We start from the raw sequence: 21,397 nt of genomic DNA, 5'->3' as shown, positions 1-21,397 counted from the left end.
ACACGAGGCACTTTCGGACTCGTGCGCTCGCTTTGTCCCAACAGAGTTACTGTATATACTACCCTTGTGTAGCATTTACAGTTACTCCGAAGACCCCGCTGCACCTCCATTTGGGCGGCGAACGAAACCGGAGAGCGCGCGACCTCGAGAGAAGAAGAAAGAAAAATAAGCACGGAGCTTAGCACGTCAAGCCACGGCTCGTGTTCCCTGCTGGCGTCGACTGTTGTCCCTAAATTAAAATTCAGCCAGCTCCACTTCGCGGACACCGATGAAACTACGAAGCCGGTGGTGTTCCCTTCGTGAGGCTAACGCACCTCTGTGTTTCGCAGGCCTTTCGGGTATGTTGAATCGCTGCTATTTATGACTCACTGTTAAACTTTCAAGTGGTAGTATAATTTTACTGCATTTTGATCATACTACTCTTACACGCACGTTTGCAAAGCAACCTTCACTTAGGATACTCCAATGTGTTGCATCTGCCAAGCTTTGAGGGCACAAGGTGTCACGTGACAGTGATGTGACTGCGTACTGTTGCCTTGTTTCTTTTTAGTGGAAAGTGGCGGGATTTATTTAATTCGTGTGTGGTTTTTCTTATTCATACATATATAGAGAGAGAGTTCTTTATAGAAAGGCAGATAATTTAGCCGGCATGTGTATATCGCTGACTTGCTACTCTGCGTTGGGAAGGGGATTGGGGACTGAAAGACAAGAGAAAGAGAAAAAAATATTAAATAATTAAAATGGAAAGAAAAAATAAATGTAGAAACTTTTTTTTTTTGTCTCTTGGGCAGGGGCATGCGCTGACAAAATGACTTATAACGAGTTTTCAAGGTGCCGCTACAGTTTATCTAGCTGACCCATATCGTCTAAATACGTGAATAAACGTTTAATAACATGCCTCTGTTGCGTTAAGCAGGTTAAATGGGCTAAGACACAGTCAACTAATAAAGTTATTTGGGTAAACAGAGGCATGCAGTGTTCATAGAGCGAACGCTCATCGGCGTACGCTCGGCACTCAAACAGAATATGTTCTACAGTTTCTATGGAGCCACACTTATTTCAGTATAGACTTTCTGCTTGAACGAAGCGGTACCGTAAGTTGTTTTCATAAGCATTGTTCTGGCGAAGACGGTGGTAGAGAGTTTCCAGGTGTCGAGAGATTCGGAATGGGAGAGATGCGGGTCGATAGAGTGGAGGAAAGCATAATGATGCGCCGAGAGTTTTCAGAGCCTCTTCTTTTCTTCGTAAGCAAGCCTTTTAGCCAGCTGGGAAGCATCTGATTTGGTAAAATAAGTTACCTGTAATTTTGCTTTTGAAGTACTTCGCGGACCGCTTTATCTGCTTTTTCATTGGCCATTACACTTCAATGAACCGGGATTCATTGAAACGTGATAACATGACCTGCGGTATAGCCAAGTGGTGTAAGTACACTTTATCAAATGTTTTCTTTAAGAGGCTGAACAGTATTTGTAGTGCTCCTTTGTAGTCGGTGAAGATAACCCATCGGTTCGGCGTTTGACGCGGAATGTAGACCACTGCTTCTTAATATGCAATGAAGTTCTGCTGTCGTTGTAGCCGATAATATAGACTTTGTCCTGTAGAGGGGACACAGAGGCTATATGGCGAAATATCCAGCGTAGTTGAGGCGTAAGTATAAATATGAGAATGCTGAGTGTAATGCTGGGCTAAGTAGAAGAGAGTAGTCTGCAGCAGTGCGGTCAGTGCGATATGCCTTTTTGCTTCATTGATGTCCGGTGAAAACGGTTTAATACCAAGAGGTGAAAGCGTTCAGGGAGGAAATCTTGGAAGCATTAAGTTCTTCGGCTCTCTAATAGCAGTTAAGTTGCTGCATTTGCACAGCTTGGCCGAATGCTGAATTGCTGTGGGTGAGATGTACGCGGTGCAATAGGCATCAGGAGAGACATGAACCAATACAAATTATTGTGAGGCAATGAGCACTATTTACTATCAGAGTAAACTTTCTTTGTGTAGCCCAGCATCTCGGAGGCACGTGTACACATGTGTTTCCGAGTGTGATGTGTGGTGCGCGTTCAAAGTGCGCGCCTTCGAAAAGTGCGCGTCACGGAAAAAAAAAAACAAAAGGAGAAATACCAGAGTGCACGTGCGGTGCTGCTTAAACAAGAATGACGACGTTAAAGAGCGTCAAGCACGAGGATGCGTGGCAGGACGTGAAGTAAACAAAAGGTAAAACATCCAATGGGCAGCGAACACGGAGATTTCAAGGCCCAATGGCTTGACACCACGAAACAGCAGTATCTCCAATGAGAACGAGACAAGTGGGCCAGAGCTGAAGCAGGAGCCTGGGGGGACCAGAGCAAGGGGAATTCGAGGCAGGCAGTGCAAGCGGAAGGTCGTCACCGGACCGGGCGCTGAAGATGGGCCGTTGGGTTCCGGACCCGAGCCTACAGGACTTCCACCGGCCGGGGCCTCCTGCTGTCGGGTTCCCGCTCCAAAGGACCGTGGCCATCCGGTCCTGAACTCCTTTCCAGGGCCTGCGGACTTTGGTTCCGGCAGGCGAGCTACAGCCGTCGGGCTCCGGGCCCGAGCTGTGCGCCCAGCTGCTTGACTAGGTCGACCCTAGTTCCCGGACGCGTCGCCACCAGCCTGCGTTCTCCCGTCTCCGACGTGTCCACGCTCCTCAAGCCGAAACCATCACGATTTGGTAGGGCTTTTCGACGTGTCGCCAGCAGCCAGCGTTCCCTCGTCCTCGTCCAGCCCACGCATTGACGCAGGAGTCACGGCGTTCCGGTTTCTCATCACCGCCGAAAACCAACTTGTGGGTGAGACTGCACCGATACTCTTGCGCTACTCCCATCACTCAGCCTCTTTCGAACGTTAGGTTTAGTTACTGACTTTGAACGTTCTTGTTGGGTGTTTACAGATGTGTTTCGTCATGTCCAGTCAACTGTTTATTAAGTGTTTTGTTTTGTGAGGAATCTTTGCCTTTTTACTTTTCAATTAAACTTTTTGTGTGTTTCTTGGAAACCGAACGGCTTTGTCCTTATTAACAAAACTCTCTGAGGCTCAGCCCGGGAGAAAAACAAATCAGCAACAAGAACCCCGCATCACAAATTGGCGTCCGCGACAGGACAAAGTCGTTTGTTTTTCCAGTAGATTTTTTGACGCGGTTAACACGATGACGAACACGTGGGAGTTAATTGAGTTGGCGGATAAAATGGGACTGACGGGAGCGGAGTTTAGAGTATGGTACGAGGAGCGGATGGAGAGGGAGCGTGAGCAACGGGCTGCAGAACGAAAGGCGGCGAAGGAAAAGCTTGAATTGGTGCTTAGAGCTAAGAAGGAGGAGCTAGAGCGCGTAACGCGTGAAAATAAAGTGTTGCTAGAGCGTCAGACACGCATACTGAAGCAGCAGCTCCAATTAGAGAGGGTGGACTTCGAGCGGCGACTCGAGCTTGCGATGGCGAAAAGGGGGCAGCTGGCGATGCAGAAGGTCGAGCAAGCGGTGAATGTTTGCTCCGATAGCAGCGTTTGCTGGAGGGAAGTCGATTCCTGCAAGGTTGGCCTCGAACCTCGCGACAGCCTTACTTCGGAGCGAGAAGCTCAGATAGAGGAAGGCAGAGAGGTGGACAGCCAAGAAGGCAGGAGTCATGAGGAGTTTGTTGAAGCGACGGAAAGCTCCTCTGGCTGGGAACATATTACTTCCGTTAGCTGCTTGGGGACCTCTGAGAGGCCAAGCACCTATGAAGAAGAGCGCCTGGATATGGGCGACCTAGAAGCTGTGGAAAATGTTGTGGAGCAAAGCTTCGATAGCAGGGAACAAAGACGCTCCATTCAGAATGAGGTGTGTATCAGAACGTCGCAGAGGCCGAGCACATTTCGGGAAGGGGTAGGGCTACCTCTCAATAGCTCCATGGAAGGAGCGCTAGAACGTCATTGGGAAGATGGCAGCGAATGCCATGAAGGCTCTGATATAGTGGCCACTGATTGTTTTGTACCGACAGAGGTAGCAGCAGGCACCACGTCAATGGTCCTAGACCATACGTATATCTCACTCAGAGAGAGAGGGGATTCTAGTTCACAGGATAGCGTAACTGCTATTTGTCCGAGAAAACACGATGGGAGTGCTGAAGCACTCTTCAAAATAAACAGTATCGAATCGGAGGTGGGCTCGATGGTAGGTATGGAGAATGCCAGACAGGGTCTTGAACCTGAGAACGTGATTGGTTTTGAACCTATAATTAAGTCCACTCAAGATGAGCTGTATAATGACCGAGCACAACGGCATCCCTTCTCAAGAATCCAGGAACCTCACACGCTTGTCGGAGCGTTTGGGCTTGCTGAGGGCACCCCGAGCTTGTGTTCATTAGATGGTGAACTAAAAGAAAGCATTTGTGTGAGAGATTGTGGCATTTGGACATTCGTGTCTCAGTGCGTTTCGTGTCGACGCCGACGGCTCGAGACCGCGCCCTGTTCCTCTGTGACCGGTAAGCGTTCATGTGGCCGGCGGGGGCGCAGACACGCGTTTCAGCGAAAGTGCATAAAAGCATGTTTGCCACAGTTACTTTCGAAACGTGCGAGAAGGGCAGTGCGTCTGGTTTGGGACGCGATAACCTGAGTGTAGGGTTAGAAAACCGGTAGCTCTTTCTGGACTTCGACTTTTAGATGCGGACACAAGTAGCTTTGTCCATAGTCGATTTTGTAGTAAAAAGGTTTATTCCGGGTTTCAGAACTTTTAAATGCAATTGGGTGAATCTAAAGTTTAAGTGTGGACATTTGGACGATGTAGCGAACTGTAGCCCGGTGATGTGTTGAACTGCGTGGTGCAAATATGTGGTTTAATTGTGACGTAGTGCAGAACGCGCACTCATCGGCAGTTTTTTTTTTTTCTAAAAAAAAAAAAAACTTGAATAAAAGGGGGGCGTATGTGATGTGTGGTGCGCGTTCAAAGTGCGCGCCTTCGAAAAGTGCGCGTCACGGAAAAAAAAAAACAAAAGGAGAAATACCAGAGTGCACGTGCGGTGCTGCTTAAACAAGAATGACGACGTTAAAGAGCGTCAAGCACGAGGATGCGTGGCAGGACGTGAAGTAAACAAAAGGTAAAACATCCAATGGGCAGCGAACACGGAGATTTCAAGGCCCAATGGCTTGACACCACGAAACAGCAGTATCTCCAATGAGAACGAGACAAGTGGGCCAGAGCTGAAGCAGGAGCCTGGGGGGACCAGAGCAAGGGGAATTCGAGGCAGGCAGTGCAAGCGGAAGGTCGTCACCGGACCGGGCGCTGAAGATGGGCCGTTGGGTTCCGGACCCGAGCCTACAGGACTTCCACCGGCCGGGGCCTCCTGCTGTCGGGTTCCCGCTCCAAAGGACCGTGGCCATCCGGTCCTGAACTCCTTTCCAGGGCCTGCGGACTTTGGTTCCGGCAGGCGAGCTACAGCCGTCGGGCTCCGGGCCCGAGCTGTGCGCCCAGCTGCTTGACTAGGTCGACCCTAGTTCCCGGACGCGTCGCCACCAGCCTGCGTTCTCCCGTCTCCGACGTGTCCACGCTCCTCAAGCCGAAACCATCACGATTTGGTAGGGCTTTTCGACGTGTCGCCAGCAGCCAGCGTTCCCTCGTCCTCGTCCAGCCCACGCATTGACGCAGGAGTCACGGCGTTCCGGTTTCTCATCACCGCCGAAAACCAACTTGTGGGTGAGACTGCACCGATACTCTTGCGCTACTCCCATCACTCAGCCTCTTTCGAACGTTAGGTTTAGTTACTGACTTTGAACGTTCTTGTTGGGTGTTTACAGATGTGTTTCGTCATGTCCAGTCAACTGTTTATTAAGTGTTTTGTTTTGTGAGGAATCTTTGCCTTTTTACTTTTCAATTAAACTTTTTGTGTGTTTCTTGGAAACCGAACGGCTTTGTCCTTATTAACAAAACTCTCTGAGGCTCAGCCCGGGAGAAAAACAAATCAGCAACAAGAACCCCGCATCACACCGAGATACATGTGTCACTTGTGGCATGCGATGAAGAGGCTTCACAAAACTAGTGCGAACAGTAGGCATACATTACTCTGACAAGTAATGGCGCAAAAGATGTCTCGGGTCAGTCCGCACGCTGTCGACCATTCGACGTTGGGATATGTGACAAAACCTTTTTTGAGAAAGTTTTACGATGTAATGGAGGAGATATTCATGGATCAATTTTATTTGTCGCATGAGAGTACAGACGCTCAGTTTCGACGTAGTTTAGGATCCCCCATGCTCCGCTGTCGTTAAGTTCACTCTGCAGCTCACTTTGCCGCCAAAAAACTAATAGTGAAACTTCACTTGAACAAACTTCGAAGGGCCCCCGGGAAAAAGTTCGTTAATGTGAAAGTGGACTGCACAAAAATAGCTATGTTTAAATTGCTATATATGGCTGAACGTGTCACGTGGACTTATTGTTATGTATGTGAGTGGTGCTGACGGTCGTCGGGGTCTATTAATTCAGGCTGACGCTATGCGGTGAGTGATGCAAACACGTCAATACTTTCGTGTGAAGTTTTTTGCCTTTCGCTGTTCTATGGAACTAGAATTATATCGCTACTTAACTTTCATCCACTATTTCACGTTATTATGCTAGACATAGATGTAATTACCAGTTGTATGTCTGACTCCCGACTGAGCACTACTGTCTACTACTATATATATTTACCAGAACTTTAATTACTGCTGCAAAACGCCAACAAAATAGGATACAGCCTAAACGGCAACGCCTGTCCATTCTTACAACTTTTTCGCGTTTACTTTTCATGCATGCACTTCAATCGCCCGCGACGTATACATGCTCGACGTAAGAAGCATATAGAAGTAGCCGATTAGTTCCCGAAACATTGATTGGTTGATATGTGGGGTTTAACGTCCCAAAACCACCATATGATTATGAGAGACGCCGTAGTGGAGGGCTCCGGAGATTTCGACCACCTGGGGTTCTTTAACCTGCACCCAAATCTGAGCAAACGGGCCTACAACATTCCGCCTCCATCGGAAATGCAGCCGCCGCAGCCGGAATTCGATCCCGCGACCTACGGGTCAGCAGCCGAGTACCTTAGCCACTATAGACCACCGCGGCGGGGCAGTTCCCGAAACAGGAGCGCGCAACTGGTCAGTTAGCAGGAAAAGCCCGAGTGCGACCACTCAAAATCGGCAAAATTCCAACATTGCGGACACTTTGAAGCCAACAATGTCATTGTTGAGCGAGACATGACGAAGTTAGGAAGAAATAAACGCATGAGAAGGAGGATCACTTAAGGTCGCAAGGTCAGAAGTTCGAAATTGCGCCGAATGTTTTTTTTTTTTTTCGAAGAGAAATGGACTTCCAAACAGTTAAAAAAAGGCAGGCGAGCTACGAGTAATGTGAGGTTGAGAGCTGATATTTGATCAGGTGGTATTCTACAGTGCTAAGTGCAACATAATGCCCAACTTAGAGCTAGCGCCGCAACCTAGCATGCAATGACCAACTTCGCTTCGAATGCAGATGCCGGACCATTCCCAATCGTATACTTACATAAAAGGCGTAATGAAGGAGTCGTTAAAAACAGACAAAAGGGAAAAAAAGATGAGGTCTGATGGGCGGCCTCACTGGCGAACACCTGCCGGTAATGCACTCCCTCACAAAAGCAGGATTGGCCACCCTGGTGCAGTACTTGGGCATTACCTTCCATGGCTACAGAAATTAATTCATGGCCCTCAGTCCCCAGCGGCTGCGAAGCAACAGTTCAAGGTGGCGGCCAGACCTGCGATGCAGAGGTTGATGCTACGTATCTCAGAATCCGGACAGGCCGGCACTGGAGCCTGAATTAGGCTACATCCAGCGCTAGAACCCTATCTACTGTGGCTACTCTAGCGGTGCTATTCGAGGAAATAGAGGGTGTTAAATGGGATCTAATAGGGCTCAGCAAAGTTGGGAGGACACGTGAGGCTTGCACAGTGCTGAAGAACGGACACGTCCTATGCTACCGTGGATTAGTTGACAGAAAAGGACTAGGAGTGTGGTTTCTCATACACAAGAATATCGCTGTCAACATGGAGGAATACTATAGCATCGGTGAGAGGGTGGCAAGTATCATAATTAAGTTTAACAAAAGGTTCAAGATGAAGGTGGTACAGGCCTACGCGCCTACATCGAGCCATGATGATCATTTGGCTGAACGCTTCTATGAAGACATTAGAGTCAGCCATTAATAAAGTAAAGACACAGTATACGATTCTAATGAGGCGAATTTAACGCCAAAGTAGGCAACAAACAGGCCGGAGGTCATGTAGTGGAGTAATATGGAATCAGCTCCAGAAATACCAGAGGGGAGTTATTAATAGAGTTCGCAGAACGTAATAATTTACAGATCTTGAATACCGTCTTCAGAAAATGAGCTAACCGTAAATGGACGTGCCGAAGTCCTGATGGCGATACTAAAAGTGAAATAGACTTCATTTTGCGTGCACACCCTGGAATTTTATAGTATGTAGAAGTAGTTGGCAAGATACGATGCAGTGACCATAGAATGGTAAGAGTTTGTATTGTATTCACCTGGATTTAAAAAAAAGCATAAAACAATACGCAGGAAGCCAATTAATGAGCTATTGGTGAGAAGGAGAGCCCATAAATTCAGTTTTGTTTCAAAATAGATTCGAGGCTAAACGAGGTAACTGATGCTATGGTGTTGACACAATGAACGATAATCTTACTAGTATCATCAAAGAGTGTACAATGGAAGTGGTGTACAATGGAAGTGGGAGGTATACAGTCACTAGACAGGACACTTGCAAACTGTCTCACAGGAGACGAAAAATCTCATTAAAAGACGACAAACCATGAAAGCTTCAAATGCAATCATCAATATAGAGCTAATGGAGATTTCGGAGTTAATTGGTAAGCGTAAGGTAGCCGACATCAGACGGTGTAATATGTAGAGAAGTGAGGAGGTTATAAAATGTGGTAAGCGGGTAAAAGCTACGAACACAAACTTGTGCATAGACAAAAATCAGATGTATGCATTAAGGGACAAGGAAGCCAATGTCAGAACCAATATGGATAGGATAGTCAAGGTGGCGGAGGCGTTCTACAAAGAGCTGTGCAGAAGACAGACAACCAGGATGGTATCGAAAGAAGCAACAATAGCTCAGTGGAATTCGGCATCCTACCAGTAACGAGGCTAAGCCGCTGGTGAGGATAAGGTAACAGCAGATCTGCTGAAATATGGCCGAGAGATGTCTCGATTGTCAAACGCTTTTTCGTAATCTATTAAGGCTATGTATAGGGTTTGGTTGTATTCCGCGCATTTCTGTATAACCTGATTGACAGTATGACTATGAAGATGGTTTATCATGAAAAAGCCTTTACGAAAGCCTGCTGGGTCCTTCTGTTTATAAACCTCTGAGTTTATATATATATATATATATATATATATATATATATATATATATATATATATATATATATATATATATATATATATATATATATATATATATATATATATATATTTATATTTATATATATATATATATATATATATATATATATATATATATATATATATATATATATATATATATATTTATATATATATATATATTTATATTTATATTCATATTGCAATCCAACTGCGCCTGGTGTGGTAAGTGGGGCTTGAAGCTCAACACATCAAAAACGGCATCCATCACAGTTACGAACAAACAAAACCCATTAGAATTCCAATATACTATTGATAACGCTTATGTGAAAAAGGCTACACAAGTGAAATATCTGGGTGTCACGCTTACAAGCAATTTAAATTGGGAAACTCATATAGATAACATCTGTAGCAATGCGCTAAAGAAGTTAGCATTTTTAAAACGTGAACTGCGTCGCACTTCACCTTGTATAAAACTAATAGCTTACAAAGCGCTTATCAGGCCTAAGTTAGAATACGCAGACCTGGTCTGGGTGCCGTATCAAAAATACTTAATTAAAAAATAGAGAGGATCTAAAACCTGGCTCTGAGATTCATTTATTCTAGCTACTCTCGTTTTGCAAGCGTCTCTGCCCTTCGCAAGAAGTCAAATCTGAAAACACTCGCTCATCGTAGAATAGTCTCTCGATTAAAATTCATCTATCAATTGTACCATGGTCCCTTCGAAATTCCACCTAATCGCCACATAACCAACCTGTCCGTGCGCTTTGACCGTATTCATCATAATAAAACAGTTAGACAACCATTCAGTCATCTCAACGTTCATCAGTACTCATTATTCCCTCATGCTCTTTCATTATGGAACAAGTTACCTCGGGAGGTCGGTAATGCGGACACGACACAATCGTTCGCCCATCTCGTCAATGACCTAACACTTGATTTTTAATATGCAATATATTATGTTCCTCATTAGTGCTGAGATTTTTTTGTATTTCGGTATGAATGCCATTATTACTATGTATTATTTATATTTTCCCTGATGTTGGGAATTTCCTTATTTTTGTACCGAGTGTTGTATTTTCTTATATTTTTATATTCTGTTTTGTCACTGACATTTGTTACCCACTCCTGCTTGGGCCCGAACAGGGCCTGGAGTATTTGTAAATAAATAAATAAATAAATAAATAAAGTAATATGCTGCAGCCAAAGAGACAGCAAAGCATGCCCGTTTCTTTTCCTCTCTCTCCTTGTTTGCTCCTCCTTACAAATCCTGCCGCGCTGCGTGTAAGCTTGTTTGCAGATCGGCTGGTCCGCAGTGGTGTCGCCGGCTGCAATCAGCGCAGAAGCGCCACCCGCTGACCTTTCAACAGCCTGCCCGGATCATACGTGCCTACATGGCGGCGTATCGCCTACTTGTTCGTCACTCTAAGCAGCTTAGCGGGAGCGCTCGTGCGTTGGTCGCTCGCTTTATCTGCCCCGACGCTACTATTCGTGTTGTCGTCTAATTTGGCCTCTGAGACGTACCAGGGGAGGACAGCTTTCCGCTTTCGGCAGGAGAAGATGACCCAATCGGCATCGGCCAAGGAGAAGCCGTGGATGCGATCTGAAGTGCGCAGTGAAGGAGGCACACCCAGCGCACGTGGCTCTTTCATGTGTTTCTAAAATATTTACTCCGACTTTACTCAACCTACCAGAAAGACGTACATGTAAGAAAAATTGGCAGATCCCACGTACAGTGGGATTCGATGACATGCGAAGCACGAATGAGGAAGGTTGATATGCCACTTTAAAATCAGCAAAACGTTACTAGGTGGAAGTAAATTATACCGTACATGACTTCCATATCAAAATTATCATGTTTAGACGTGTCATTTACCTTCAGCATCTATTCACGTCATCTCGTACCAAATTCGGTATATGTGGAGCTAGCGAAGCGGCCGCGAGTGTGCTATGAGCGTAACATCATCATGTAGTGATGCTTATACATGACACGCATATCACGATTATCATGTTTGGACGTGGCATTTACATTCGTCGTCTATTCACGTCACGTGATACCGAATTTGGTATACGTGGATCCAGCGAAACGGCTGCGAGCGCATCATGAAGCGCCCAATATACTCCGGCGTGACATTGACACGCACGAACGCTGGGCGCAGCGACGTTACGCTAGCAAAACGCGAGCACTACGTGGAGTCTGACGCCAGGCGCGACCTGCGTTTCTCGGCGCTGCCCGGCGGCAACCGGTGCGAACTGCGACATGCTGCATTTCGCGCCGATGACGTTACCCAGGCAGCACTGCGTCTCTTCGTGAGGGAGACACCGGACGCGCCACAGAGGAAGGAAAGGTAAGGAGAGGGCATGCCCAGCCGGCGCAGGGCCTACAAAATGTGGCGGAAATCACGTCACGCGCGGCCATATTCACTAGGCACAATGGCGGCGTTTTGTTATTGTTGACGTAGTGCGGTGCGGTACCGTAGAGGGAGTCGCGCCTTCTGCTTCGCATTCATATGTAAACAAGAGAGGAGAATTTGCCTAGTCAATATGGCCGACTTCCGGCTTCATCGCGGCTTCACAACGAGTGACGTCAGAGCCGCTCCTTACCTTTCCTTCCTCCGTGGCGGCTTCAAAATGAGTGACGTCAGGGCCTCTCCTCTCCTCACCTTTCCTTCCTCCGTGGGACGCGCTCAAACGCGCGTGCGTCAAAGCAACGCAGCGCGACGCGCGCCTGCGAGTATACAGCAGGAAGATCGGCGCTAGGCGTGGCATCGCCGGCGTGACCCGACAAAACGAACGCCGGCGCACAAGCGCGTCGGGCATGGCGCCGGGTCACGTCGAAGTGTATTGTCGCCTTGAGTGTGGCATGTAGTCATGTTCTTACGTGACACGCATCTCATGATTATCATGCTTGCACCGGTCACATACCTTCGCCCTTCATTCACGTCCCGTAATACTAAATTTACTAGATTTAGTATATGTCAAGCTAGCGAAACGGCTGCGAGCGCATCAGGAGCGTGGCATGTAGTCATGTGTATACATGACACGCATCTCACGATTATCATGTTTGCATCAATTAAATACCTTTGTCATCCGTTTAAGTCCCGTAATACCATACTTGTTTTATGCGAAGCTAGCGAAGCGGCCACGAGCACATCATGAGTGTGGCATGTAGTCATGTTGTTTCATGACACGCATGTCATGATTTTCATGTTAGGGTCTCTCGGTTGTGTTCGCCATGCATTCATTCATACCATACCAGTTTTTAAACATGTCATGTGAACGAAGCCACCACAAGAGCGGCAATATCATGAAATGTAAAGCATGACATTCCTGATATCCATGTCATGATTTTGATGTTATGACTAGTCACTTATGCTCGTCATACAGTCGCGTTATGCCATACCAAATTTGGTAGCGATAGCATTATTGAAACAGCCAGGAGGGATAAAGGTTGTAGGCGGCTAGATAGATAGATAGATAGATAGATAGATAGATAGATAGATAGATAGATAGATAGATAGATAGATAGATAGATAGATAGATAGATAGATAGATAGATAGATAGATAGATAGATAGATAGATAGATAGATAGATAGATAGATAGATAGATAGATAGATAGATAGATAGATAGATAGATAGATAGATAGATAGATAGATAGATAGATAGATAGATAGATAGATAGATAGATAGATAGATAGATAGATAGATAGATAGATAGATAGATAGATAGATAGATAGATAGATAGATAGATAGATAGATAGATAGATAGATAGATAGATAGATAGATAGATAGATAGATAGATAGATAGATAGATAGATAGATAGATAGACAGGTGGGTGGGTAGGTAGGTAGGTAGGTAGGTAGGTAGGTAGGTCCAAAGCCACTGAAGTTCGCCAAGAAATGCTTCGCATTTAAAAGGAACGAGTAGTGGGCCCCGAGAAAAAACAATGTACACTTTGTCTATTCCTTACGTTCAAGGTATATGATTGGATTGGATAAACTTTTATTTTTGGATAAACTTTTATTTGCAAGGTATATGAGAGACTGCATCATTTGGGCGTTTAGGAACAGTTTTAAATGAGAAGCATTTCTTAGTAAACTTCGGCGACATTGACCGTATTTGTCTATCTAGCCACCTACGACTTTCAGCTTTCTTGGCCGTTTCGAAAATGGAATCTATACCAAAATTGGTATAGCATATCATGACTGTATTGCGAGCATAAGTGACTAATCATGACATGAAGATCATGACATATATGTCATGAATGTCATGGTTTACATTTCATGGTCTTATTGCTCCTGCGGTAGTTTCGTATACACGACATGTTGCAAAACTGGTATTGCATGACACGACTGCATGGCGAACACAAGCGACAGACCCTAACATGAAAATCATGACATGCACGTCATGTAACAACATGACTACGTGTCATGTCCATGGCACACTCGCGGTCATTTCGCTAGCTTCACATATACCAAATTTGGTGTTACGTGAAAAGATGACGAAGGTATATGACTGGTGCAAACATGGTAATCATGACATGCGTGTCATGTAAGAATATGACGGCATGCCAAGCTCATGATGCACTCACGGCCGTTTCGCTAACTTCACAAATAACAAATTTGGTATTACGCCCCATGAATGGACACCATAGGTAAATGACACGTCCAACATAATAATCATGGCATACGTGTTATGTAAAACATGACTACATATGGTACGCTCATAGCGCGCTCGCGGCCGTTTCGCTAGCTTCACATACACCAAATTTGGTATTACGTGACCTGAATGAACGACGAACACAAATGACAGATGCAAACATGATAATCATAAAATGGAAGTCATGTGCGGCATAATTTACGTCCACCTTGTAACGTTGTACTGATTTTAATGTGACATTTCAACCTTCCTGATTCGGGCTTCCCAGATCATCGATTCCCACTGTGTGTGGGTCTGCCGATTTTCTTTTTTTAAGTTTCATTACACCTTGGGACACGTGTTCGATGAGTACAAAAACCGCACACTTGCGAACAATCAAAGCAGGGTCGTTCCCAAGTCACAATACCAAGAATGCGACGTTAACTACATCAACGATCCACGAGGCTCAAAGAACACAAAGATCAAAAGATCAACGAGGCTCAAAGAACACAAAAGGAAAGTGGCTAAAGCCACCCATGCAACGCGTTCCAAGACAGAATTTGTTGAACACTGCTGGACAACACGGCATACTTTTGACTTCGATAATGCAGCGACGTTGGCTTCACTGCACAGCAGTTGAACACAAATGGCGACTTACGCGCAAATCTGCTCCCGCATGGAGCATATACAGCAACTTGATCTACACTACCCTAGAGTTATTGCATAGATTTGGGTGCCCCTTAAAAAACCCCAGGTGATAGAAATTTCCGGAGCCCTCCACTATGACCTCTCTCGTAATCATATGGTGGTTTTGGGACGTTAAACCCCACAAAGCAATCAGTTATTGCATATGGCTCCTAAAGTTAGGCGGTAGGAGCCGTTGACATACTAAAGCGCTTGTAGCGACGTGTAGGCTCCACCCAGCCTAAAGCTCGCCACCATCCTCTATGATCACGACACAACCCGCAACAGCAGCTTCTGTGCAGAGTGATCATATAGAAGTCGGTGGCAAGCTTTAGGCTGGGCGGAGCCTACGCGTCGCGAGTATATTTACGGCACAAAATCTTAAGTTTACAAACATGGAATAAGTATATAGGTAACAAGGGTTCAGCTCGCATCGGTATCACTTTCCTTGGCTACGTACGCTCGTTCTAAAAAGACAGGGCGTGCAAACACAGACACTACAGGAAGTCGGGACTCGGGACACCACGAAAGCCCGACTTCTCAGTGTTTTCACGCTCTGTCACATGCAAGTACAAAGAACGGCAGAACACAAGTCCAAAGATATTTCCCTTGGGACACAAGTCTAAAAATATTTCCCTTGCTTTGAACAAAAAAAAAATGCTTTCACCTCCCCAAAGGCAATCGTGAGGAAATGCGAATGCATTTCTTGCGTTGTGAGAGGGTACCGTTGCCGTCAGACATTCACCTTCATCGACTTCTGCCATCGCCTCGCGCCCAGCCAGAGAACGGTCGAGAGTGAGGCGCGAGCGGACGGGAAAGTGGGGCGCATGTAGGAGAGAGAGGAACGGCGAGAGAGTGAGAGGCGAAGCACTGCACCTACCCTCTCCTACACTTTCGCACCACATACTCCGGTTGCTAAGGGCGAGGATAAGCGCGCGCGCCCACAGCTGTTATTATGGAAAAAGCGAGAGCGAAAATACCACCAGCCAGCACGCGGACAATGCCGGATGCCTGACAAAGCCCGAATAAGAAATGCACTGGCATTTAAAAGCAATTTCATAATGTCAGTCAATAGCTAATGAAAGTTCCTAGCACATGCACAGCACTCAAGCCTCATTATAACAAAGTTGCATCTTACACAAAAATATGTTCGCTATATAAAAAATTCGTCATAAAGGTATATTACTAACACTGTATTGCAAGACTATTTTTATTTACTTTGTTTTAACCAGGTTCATTGTATCATGGTTTCAGTGTACTTCGATAATTCTTACTAGGCCCACCTCAATGTTACATTTACAATCAAACATACGTAAAAATAAATTTTTGCCAACTTTTCACCACTTGTGCATACTATTTCACACTATATGCGTTTCATTTTTTTAACCTGCAATGAAAGTTTCCTACTGTCAGTACAAACTACCGCAGTTCAATAAATGTTATTTTTCCCCTAAAAAAACCCCAGTATGGACCATTTGTGTCTATATTTAAGGCAGCATAAAATGCTTCTGTAGCACTGAATTGCAAAACTTATTTTAAGTACAAAGCCTACGATCATTCTGTAAGACGAATTTCATCCTTCACCATTTTAGAAAGAGTAACTTTTTTATAAATTCCAAGGTTTCGAAATTCGAAGTGGGGCTAGTCGACAAGAAATTATTTTTCACAATAATCTGCAGCAAAATTTTCTGCTTTAGACAGATGGTCCTGATTCTTTTTCAAGCAAATTAGAGGCTGTTGGGCACCAAGGTTGGAGACAATTGGAGTGGAATGACTCGTAGAGGTTTTTGGTCCCATAGGCCAGTCAGACTGAGAGGACAAAAGAAGTTTGAAGCTGACGTTACGTCTAGCAAAGAGAAGCAATAACGCAGAAGGTACATCTGGCGCATTTATAAGAGCAAAGGTGCAACAAGTCTTTTTCATTCTGCAGGATGCGTATGAGTCGTCACAAAGGTTGCTTAATTAATGATGCCCCATCTTTACTTGGGGCAACATACATACATTTCATTTTTCTGCTTTACCCTCGTATTCATTCATGGAATGCTCTGACAAACATTGTTTTCTAGTTGAAACCATTTTATGATCTCTTAATTGAACGTTTTGCTGTTTCAGCCATCACATTTAATGCCTTTTACTTTATGCTTTCTTTTTCTACATCTTTCATCATCATTTTTCAGTCATTCTCATCTTTGCAATGCCTTTGTTTTGTACGAGTCAGGAAGGCTATGTTAGCACACTCATGTCTACGATGCGACATCATCACACTCAGTCATCAATCGACATATTCGCAATACTGTGCAGCATGTACATTAATGTTGCATGGTAATGCATTGTGTTAAATGGGCATTAAATTTAAGTGAAACAATTAATTAGTTTTGGATGGATGAATTATACTCTGGAAACTCTGCTGTCATTAGTTTTACCATCATAGCTTCACAAATCAAGGACAATGTTTGTTACAGGTCCCGTTAATTAGGGAGGCGATCGCCGGGCTAATTCCAAGGGCCGAAGTATCGGCCCCCTGAACCACACCACGAAAGCGTGGACAATTTAGAAGTGGTCCTTTTTGGCGCGCCAGCGAACGCCGGCTGTGGCCCAAAGAACAAGTCAGAGCCGAGAGTTGATAAACAAACAAAATTATATTCTCAATAATGGCAGATCGAAAACAATACACAAGTATGCACACTCCACAATAGATGAGGACAATATGTCACCAATCAAACAACGTACTACACAGTACAATCAGCCACACTCGGAACAACGGACACAGACAACAATACGCACTACAATGCAGTCGCATGCATCGAACAACCAAGACACCTAAAGACTAAAGAGATAGAAAACCTATTCAGTCCAAAGTTCTTGGAACAAAAGTCTGGATGATACTCTTCCGAGAATCACTCACTCAAAGTCCAGCGTTGTTGTCGTTCCGCTGCCCCTGAAGTTTCTCTTCCAGGAAACCTCGCCGAAGTTTTTCTTCCAGGAAACCTCGCGTCTTCAATTGGCCACTCTTCAAGCTTCAACTTCTTCGCCGGAAACACGTCGGCCACACACACGCAGCTGTTGCCACGCGTCTTCGCTCGATAGCGGTAAACACACACACTCTTGCCTGTACCTCGAGTCGTCACCCCTCAGGTGGAAATCATCTTCTCCTGCTTTGTCTCTACGGACAAAACCTTCGCCGACTTCACGGCGGAATCCCTACGTGCTCTGGCGTTAACTTCCGTCTTCTCCTGATCTCTTGTCTCGGCTGCTCGATTAAATACCTTCCGCGCGAGATTCCAGAAAGTTCTCATCATTTCGTCGGCGCGATGCGCAGCGAAGGCTGGGGGAAAGGCCGAGACGATACGAGGGCCGTCCGCGACGGATGACTCAACCCGGCATACCACGCCCCTTTCCATCTAGAAATTTCGAGTGCGTGCTCGGCCGCCGATGTGGGGAGAGGAGGTTCGTCGGCGAAGCCACGCTTCCGAGGGGAGAGTCGCGCGCCCGGGGAGTCTGGATGTTTGTTTTCTTTTTTTTCTTTATTGTTGGCCTCGCGGCGTCACTCCGGCGTTTCGTCGAGAGAATTTGGCGGCGCGCCCTTTTTGAGCGCTCGTTCTGTGACACTGCCCCCACTTTAAGAATATTATCTCATAATATTTAAAACCACACAAACGAGCGCGAACAGTCACCACACACTCTGAAAGACTGTAACACAAACCGTCGCTCATGACACTTTACATTAACAATAGATCACTCAATACAACGGTGCATTACAATTCAATTTCACAACACATGAAATATAACCACAGGTACATGAATACAATACTCCATCACATATTCCAAACAATACAAATATACAAAGTTCTCTCATTACCACAATTGTACAATACTATACATCACATCACCGCAACAAACATTTTGATTCGCTCGACATGCAGTTGTGACACAGGATAACAAGTCACAACACATTGAGGCTCCACACAGTCAAACGCATTCCGATTTGACCTCAGCACCTATCCTGTGCATTTCGAGCGGCGCTTGCGCCCTTTTTCGCGGTGCTCTCTCAATCTCTTATTGTTTTTGCTCTTTTTGTTCCGGCGAGCCCCTTCTAACGACGGTATCTGAGGCGGCGTCTCAGCCATCGTTGTCACTTCCGACACTGCTAGCGGGTTATGACGCTCAACCGATCCTGTCCGGTTATTCACCCGCTTGTTCATGTCCCGACATTTGGCCTGGCTGGCCGACTCCGTCATCTTTACATTGTCGGTCAGTTGAGGTCGAGCCGAAGTAAGCCCAGCTGCCCAGCACGTGAACTCATTCGATACGATGATGTTCTCATTCACTGCCTCTTGCGCCCAGGCTTCACCTTGGGCTCGAGTGAAATCCTTCGCGCGATTGTTCTCCGCTGTATCTCGCGGTCCCTGTGTCGGCTGGGGCTCCATCTTCGGGTCTTCCCCCAAACATTCTGGATCATTCGGCCCTCGCGCCCCGTCGATGTTTCCGATGACGAGGTCGTACAGGGGGGTCGTCATGCATAGAGCCGTAACCTTCCCGCTGAAGCACGGGGTTTCAACCTCAATCTCTGCTTCGGGAAGCATCCGAACCGTACGGTCAATTAGGCAAAGCGGTTTTGTTCTGCCTGTCAACTCACTTTCCCGTACCAAATTTCTCCGCACGATAACCGTGGAGCTACCGGTGTCTCTTAACACCGTAATCTTCTTGCCCGCAACTTTTACAGGTAGCGTTGACATTCCCTTCGTGCCACCGGTTGGCTGTTTTGTCATTACAGCACGCACAATAGGAATTTTCTCCCCATTTTTCAGCTCTACGAATCCATCTGTGACGGCATTATTATCGAATTTTGGTGCCGCTTGCACACAGGATACCTGGTGAGTTTAACTCGCTCCGTTTCGACATGCGTCTGCTTTGTGCCCAGTCTGGCCACACTTAAAACATTTTACTGCCGTAGGGCTCGTAAAGATCGTTCGACAGTTTTCGCGCGATGACCCACTCGGTTGCACAGAAAACATCGCGGAATGCCCTCTGGTGCACGCTTCTTTTCTTCGGGAGCCAATTTCTTCGAATCATCGGGACAATCCTTTTTGACCTTGGCCAAATTAGTTCCACCTTGCGCTTCCAAGAATTGATCAGCCAATTCAAGCATTCCTTCAAGTGACTCAGCCTTCCTCTCTTTCAAGTACAGCGACAGGCTTGGGTGGCAGCTAGTAAGGAATTGTTCTCTAATTAGGAGCTCTCTAAGCTCATCGTACTCCTGCGCTGTCCCTGAAAGTTCAATCCATCTGTCGAAATAATGGCAAAGTCGGGCGGCATACTGCGTAGCTGTCTCACCATCAGCTGACTTTCCTGTCCGAAATCTGTCCCAGAATCCTTCCACAGTGAATCTAAATCGCTTCAGCAAAGCAGTTTTCACCTTTGCATAGTTGGCTGCATCGGTCGGCGTCAGCCTACCGTACACACTGAGCGCTTCACCACTCAAGCAAGTACTCAAAGCAGTTGCCCATTGATGTTCCGGCCGATTCTGGCTCCTTGCAATCGTCTCAAATCTGTGAAGGTACGCGTCAAGGTCGTCCTTCCTTTCATCAAACGCTACGAGCAGCTTGCTTGGGTTCAAGCGGAAGCCGTGATCTTCCCGTTCGCTGCTTTCAACTCTAGCTTAGACCGGAGTTTCACTTCGCTGTTGCAAACGGAGCCGCTCGAGTTCTATCTCGTGCTGTCGCTGCCGTTCCCTTTTCTCTCTCTCTTCTTTCACCCTCTCAGCTGCCAGTCTTTCTCTCTCCAGCTCCAACTTCAATTGCTGCTCTCTTTCTTCTCTCAGCTGTCGCTCCTTTGCTTCTCTTTCTTCTCTCGCCCTTTCGGCTGCCAACTTTTCTTTCTCCAACTCCAACTTCAATTGTTGCTCTCTTCTTCTTTCGCCCTTTCAGCGGCCAGCCTTTCTCTCTCCAACTCAGCTGCTTTTTCTTCCTTGGCCCTCTGAGCTGCCAACCTCTCTCGTTCCAACTCAGCTGCTTTTTCTTCCTTGGCTCTCTCAGCTGCCAACCTCTCTCGTTCTAATTTAGCTGCTTTTTCTTCCTTGGCTCTCTCTTTTTCTTCTTTTTCCTTCTGGGTGACCCACTTCCGTAGTTCGGCGCCAGAAAGGCCCATCTTCTCACCAAGAGTGACTAACTTTTCGAGATTCATTGTGTCTCGCAACTAAAACCTTGCCGCGTGCAAAAAATATCTGCCTAAATCAGTATATCGGAACACTCTCCTGCACTCGTTAACGAGCACACTTCGCAACACATAAAATCGTTCCGATAGCAGTATCAACAACTCGAGGCTTTTTTTCACTACTTTGGACACACTGTGCACCAAAAGATCCTCGCCGCGGACGCCAGATTAATTGTCACAGGTCCCGTTAATTAGGGAGGCGATCGCCGGGCTAATTCCAAGGGCCGAAGTATCGGCCCCCCGAACCGCACCACGAAAGCATGGACAATTTAGAAGTGGTCATTTTTGGCGCGCCAGCGAACGCCGGCTGTGGCCCAAAGAACAAGTCAGAGCCGAGAGTTGATAAACAAACAAAATTATATTCTCAATAATGGCAGATCGAAAACAATACACAAGTATGCACACTCCACAATAGATGAGGACAATATGTCACCAATCAAACAACGTACTACACC

Source organism: Rhipicephalus microplus, chromosome 4 (genome assembly GCF_043290135.1).
Source record: "Rhipicephalus microplus isolate Deutch F79 chromosome 4, USDA_Rmic, whole genome shotgun sequence".
Classification (NCBI taxonomy): domain Eukaryota; kingdom Metazoa; phylum Arthropoda; class Arachnida; order Ixodida; family Ixodidae; genus Rhipicephalus; species Rhipicephalus microplus.
This window is presented reverse-complemented; position numbering follows the sequence as displayed.